The sequence below is a fragment of the Cynoglossus semilaevis genome, chromosome 12 (genome assembly GCF_000523025.1).
Source record: "Cynoglossus semilaevis isolate Cse_v1.0 chromosome 12, Cse_v1.0, whole genome shotgun sequence".
Lineage (NCBI taxonomy): Eukaryota > Metazoa > Chordata > Actinopteri > Pleuronectiformes > Cynoglossidae > Cynoglossus > Cynoglossus semilaevis.
Window position 1 is genome coordinate 8,308,169 of NC_024318.1, and position 6,182 is coordinate 8,314,350.

Here is a 6,182-nt window from a genome sequence, read left to right on the forward strand (position 1 = left end):
ATCTATTAGCATAGTTTTTTTTCTATAGAAAACAAATATTTTATTCCCATCAGGAGTACCTCAGGGTTACGATCCAGGCCAACAATATTTTTGTCAATGTCAGTAGTAGAACACAGCCGGACCCTGGGTATTTAACTTCACAGCTGAAGTTGAATTTTTTCATCAAATGAAAGCATTAAATATTAGTGACCCACTTTGTAAGATTGTTTTTACCTCATTAAGGGACACAGTAATTAGCAGCAGTCTCTTTCTGCAGATGTGAGCGTTCTCTTCAGGTGAGCAACCATCACCCTTCATTCTCCTTTCATGCAACAGTATCCATTCAGCCCTGTCCATATGGAAACAGAAGCGCTGGACCTCTGCTCCACCTCCGCACAAATAAAAGTCCGTGCCAAGCCGCATTAGCTCTGCATTCTTATCGCCTTTCTGACTTGAGACATTTTATGAGCGGGGAGTTGTCAGCAGCCTCACACTCCAACAACAAGAAGTGCCATGCTTTATGCACTGCTGCATCACCACGCCGCTGCTCACTGGACGCTGTTATCGTTTAACTGCATGTACACTCTGAAAGGTCACTCTCTGGACTTCCATTTATCACATCTCATTAAAAATATATATAGGTACTGTTTGGTGTTGAGCAAAGTTGAGTCAGATTTGCATGTAAACAGAGCTGTTTACACACCTAGTTCAGCTGCTGCTGCCGGTCAGAACCAGATCTGTGGACTCTTAAACTTTCTGACCGCACACACTCTTACTGCACTTGACCTCACTTATAAAAAACAAAAAAAACATTTATGCTTGCTAAATAAAAATAGGCTCCACGTCTCTGTGACAATGTGGGAAAAATGCAGAAAATGATCCTGTGAAAGCCTCATATGTTAAAGTTAACAACCAGTGATACATCTCAGGATTAATTATCTGATTCATTAATATTTTCCTGATAAATAACTGTTTTCCTCAAACGCCCATTGTTGCCTGAATTGACTCACATTCAATGACATTTGCATTGCATTATCACATCCTTTCCTTGGCTCCTTGTTTTTTTTCCACAGCTGCGACTTAATTCTGCTCCACTAATCATTATAATTACAGATATTACAGTAGCTGTGGTAATTACTTCAGAGCAGCGGCTCCTATCCTTTTTAATAGATGCTTAAATAAATGCATTTCAGATAAGTTTGGGAAGAAAACTAATTTGTGGCCAGTGAGTGGGGATCAATCAGGTGAAGGGTGTTGGCAGGGGAGGCGTTTGGTAATTAATACAGAATGCAGTAAGAGATGGAACTTGGCTCCTTCTTTTATCCAATTTCACTTCCCTTTTGTCCTTACATCCCTCCCTCTACTCATGCCTTTGCCACATTATTTATCTGCGCTGTCATACCATTGTTGTGATTATGGATGTCATGCAGTCGTAAAGCGCACCGCGATCAATAGGCCTGAAATTAAACCAAAAAATGAATTTCCGCAGTGTCGGCCACATGCACTCCTGAGCAGGAATTACCTCGCAGGAGTGAGGCTGATTACACCAGTGAGGAGACAGCGACAGGAGGAGGAGGGAACGTATTGAGCTACGGCCCAGAAACACTAACTGACTGTTAGTCTGTGCAGGAGAAACACTACAGCTTTTCAGAGAGGCACCGGATCTAGGGCTCACTGTAGTATGGTGCATTTTTAGCTTCCACAGAGAGGTCACAGGTCAAATTTATAAATTGATAGTTGAGGAAAAGTTTGAGGCAACAATACTGTGTAGTGCAATAATAACAATAATAATAATAATAAATGAAACTGAATGCCAAAAATGTTTCACTGTCCTTTTTCAAAATCATTTGATACTAAGAGTCACATAATCCTGGCAACTTTCAGATACGTCCAGAGGTGTACCACAGGGCTCTGCTGTAGGACCTCTGAACTTTACCACTTGGACCATGCATCTATTTTAACCTAAACTTGATGAATGTAGAAAACTAAAAATGAACTATGGTCTGTTAAAGCATGGCATCTTATTATTATTTTTATTATTATGTTATTATTATTAAGTATATTTAGTATTAGGGGCAGTAGTAGTGTTATTAGGTATGGGTCCCAGGTGGTGAACTGGGGAGGTGATGATTTAGTTTCTTTCTGGAGTGAAATCAATACTCCTTCAGGCATGATGTGATTCAAATAATGCTCGTCGCTCTTTTGATTTAAGCAGCCAAAATGTATAATAATTGGACACAGACAGTGCTGAGGATTAAAAGAGAAGAGGGACTCGTTGTAGAGGTGCAGTAAAGACGTGTCTCCACTGTTTAGTGAAGTTATGGTCCGTCACTGAAGTGTTTTCAAAGAGCAACAACCACAGCTATAAACCCGCACATCTCTGTGTTTTATGTTATGTAGCTACTTTAACTGTCCTGCGCCTTCCACTCCAGCACTGGCTGTTGGTTTGTCATTGAGAGAATTACAGCCAGAAAGATAATGCATGGTTGTTGAAAATGTTACGGTATTTTAAATAATCTTCCTGCAGCCGCCTCCGACCAGACTGTCCTCAGCAGCTTCCTCTGCCTATCGTTACACAGGAGATGGATGCATCCTTTTTGTTTCTCTCTTGATTCCCTTGTTCTTTATTTAGAATCGATTTGCTATTAATGTCAGAGCATCACAGAAGGAGGGCGACGGGGGCCGAGGTGGCTTCAGCCGTGTGACATTCTTCTTCATCTCAGAAAAGGAAGTTTGTTTTAACATCAGCCCTGGGGCGGGAACTGTCATGGAGAGACCTGCGAGCTAATGGGCTGGATTTATGCTCTGCTCTCCTCCTCTCACTGTCGACTTAGTTTGAAAAGACCTGAAGTCACTCATCTGAGGTCTCTCAGTATTTTCAGTCAGAATACGACTGTGTACAATATGTAAATTATTGGTAGGTAACTGTTGGTAAATATGTGAGATAATGTAAAACAGGAAATATTGAGTTGGTGTTGATAAGCACAAAGCAAATAATTGGGTTTTTTGTCAGTCAGTTAATTTGACATCATTGCTTCATATCAATCTAATCCTGTAGATTAGTCACAGCAGTTTTAATAATTACTAGAAATGTATCTGATGACAAATCTGCCATTTATTATAACCATAAGATGGAGGCTGTGAATGACCCCTTCCTAGCTCAGCTGTGCCCCCTACCTGCCCCCACACCAGTCACTCCGCAGATGTTGACATGTATTTAAAAAAATAATAAATGAGGAGAACTTATTGATCCCACACTGAAGAAATCATTGTCTTAACAGCAGATCTGCTTCAACAGACTGCCCAACAGGAGGACCTAAATATGTGGTTTCTTGTGAGGCTCAAACCTGGGACATTCTTCGTGTAAGGCAGATGTATAACCACTACACCGTGGAACCCCAAAACACCTCAACACACAACAGCAGGATTTGAACCTGCAATCCTCTGGTATCCTCAATCCTTCGACCGCTGGGCCAATGGCAGCCCAGACGTTACTGTGACCCACTGGGTCTGTTTACCTTTGGTTAACATTAACAGCAAGTACTGGTCTGACAATTGATCTGACACCAAACAAGCAGAAACAGCACAGTTCATAGATGTAGATCTGCTAACTCGTTGACTGAGGGATGAACAGTAACTCAGGGTTAAATGCCTTCTAGGGGAGAAACGTGTGTGTGTTCATATACAATATTCACACACAGCTAACACACCACCTACAGCCATGTCAAGGCGAACGCCATCACTCCTCGAGATTCCCTGTGCTGGAAAACAACGGCATTTTCGATCAAAAAATCAGTTTGACAAATCCTACGAGAATCTTATGAAACAGTCTTCCAGCCAATAGGGAGCTGACACAGTGAATTAGCAGGAGAGATGAGACTCCAGACTGACATCTAACAATGTGGCTCCTGGGTTTACAGCGTAAACTTAATGTTCTGGCGCGTACGACTCTGTGATGGGATGTCGATAAAGGTTAGCTTTTTGAAACAAGGAGTGAGGAGTGTTAGAGCGGAGTGCAGTGGGCAGAACTGTGGCAGCCTGCAGTTCTGACCCAGCGTCATGTAAAAGTGATCAGGATGCTAATTGTGGAGGAGATAAAAAAAACACGACTTCACTGATCTCCACTATTTATCCCTGATGTTTTATGATGACTCTGCACATCAGCCTTTTATTTATTAATTTATTTTCATTTTTTATTTTTTTCCCACCAGCTGCTTGATTCTTTTTCTATCGTTTTCTCCTCGTGTTCTCTCCTCCACACTCCATCTCTTTCCCATCCTTGTGACTGAACTCATTCTCAACTATTTATTTGCTTTATTTCCTGAGATCAGCTATAAAGAACAAACACTATTAAGCCAGTCAGGTGATTGGTTTTTAACAATTATTAAGGTAAAAAATAAAACTGAGTCTGTAACCACAGCAGTGGATGTCATGAATATTTATCAGGAGCTCACATAAAGTCCATATCACTGAGCAGATTCAACTGTAGAACCGCTGGATGAAGGTAGAAACTCGACTGTGAGGGAAAGGTGTGTTTGGTGCGTTCGTCCTGGCTCTAAAGGAGCGGCTGAGCTCGCAGCCTTTACCCTCTGCATGTCATTCTGCAGGGCGGCCTGAGTGTGGAGAAACAGGTTCATTCACAAAGTGACACTTAATGGGATATATACAGATTGTGTCATGCATTACAGGGCACAGTGGTTATGGGAGCATTCTCCGAGAAGAGAGGCGAAGAAATATTGCAGCATCTATCAGAGGCTTGGCCCCAGTAGAAAAGCAGGAGCTGGAGGGGGGAGGCAGGGGGGAGGAGGTATGGATGGGGGTTGGGGAGGTGCCAAGGACATTTAAGAGAGCTGTCAGGGGAGGCTGATCTATGGAGGACCCTGTTGGCTAAAGCTTCAAACACCCCATCATAGCAGTACGTGTATGTGATGAGCAGCAGCACCGACGCATGCCGCAACCCATGCACACGACACACTGCAGGTAGAGATGATCAGTAAGTCTGCTTCAGTGCACAGGTCGCTGGGATCAGGGAGCAGGAAAAGGAGACAGGGAGCAGGGAGTTAAAGGAGAGCCCGTCTTCACAAATACATTTGATTCCAGCTCAAACTGTGGTTGAACCACACAGGACGGACGTTCAGATATTTGTCCCTGTGAGAAAGCTTCTAAATTAGCCAGCCTTATTTCACCAGCACAACAAATGAAACCGTCCATCTCAACGTTGGTCCAAAATAGCTCTGTCACTCAGCACACACAAAAGGTTTCACTAAAGTGTTCTTGCCTTGTGCTCTTGTCTTACAATGAGGAAATCACTTGTTCGATCCTTAGGTAAGTTTGAAATGAACTTACTTGACCCCGCATTTAAAAGAAAAAAAGGGAATTTTTAAGGTCACCGTTTTCATGTAGATAGCAGTAAATTGTCCAATGACTTGACTCGACTTGACATCTGTGGACAGACTGGGTCACAGCAGGGACAGATCACCAGTCTGTCCGTAGGCCACGACACGCTTTGACATGTCTTTCTGTGACTTCTCTGTCCTCAGTCACTTCCTCTTCCAACAGTAATGCACTGAGTAATCAACCAATCAGGTTGTGTGATCAAATATCAGATATCTAGTATTTTAATTATCACCATCAACGCAACTGTCTAAGATGAAGAGAAGAAGAACTAGAGAAGTGGCTGCTGGGAAACGGTTGCCCTCAACGATGATGGTTTAACTGCTGAAAACTCTTAAACAGAGGGTCTAGGAACCATGTGGGGTCTATGGGGATACTGCAGGTGGGTATTAAAGTTTGGGTATATATATGTGTATATATATCTAATATATATTATTTGGAGCTAAACTATCATTATTCTGGGTTGTATAAATATGACCTATTTGAGTACCGTCGTATTCTTTGTATTTGTAGTATTTTTTTTTAAGATTACATTTGTACAAAATACACTCAAACAATAACAAACAAAAACCCCAACAACGGTGGGTATTAAAGTTTGGGTATATATACATATGTATATATATCGTGCCATCAAACTTCTTGTTTAACGTGAAATCAATGAGGATACACAGCATGTGAGTGTTGCCGGGGTGAACTCAGGGCTGGTGGCCCACAGGCCTGTTGGACCGAGGACTGAACACCAGGCAGAACTCTCTGCCAGAGGGACAGAGCTCTGGGACCATTACTAAAACCTAATGATATGAGAAGTG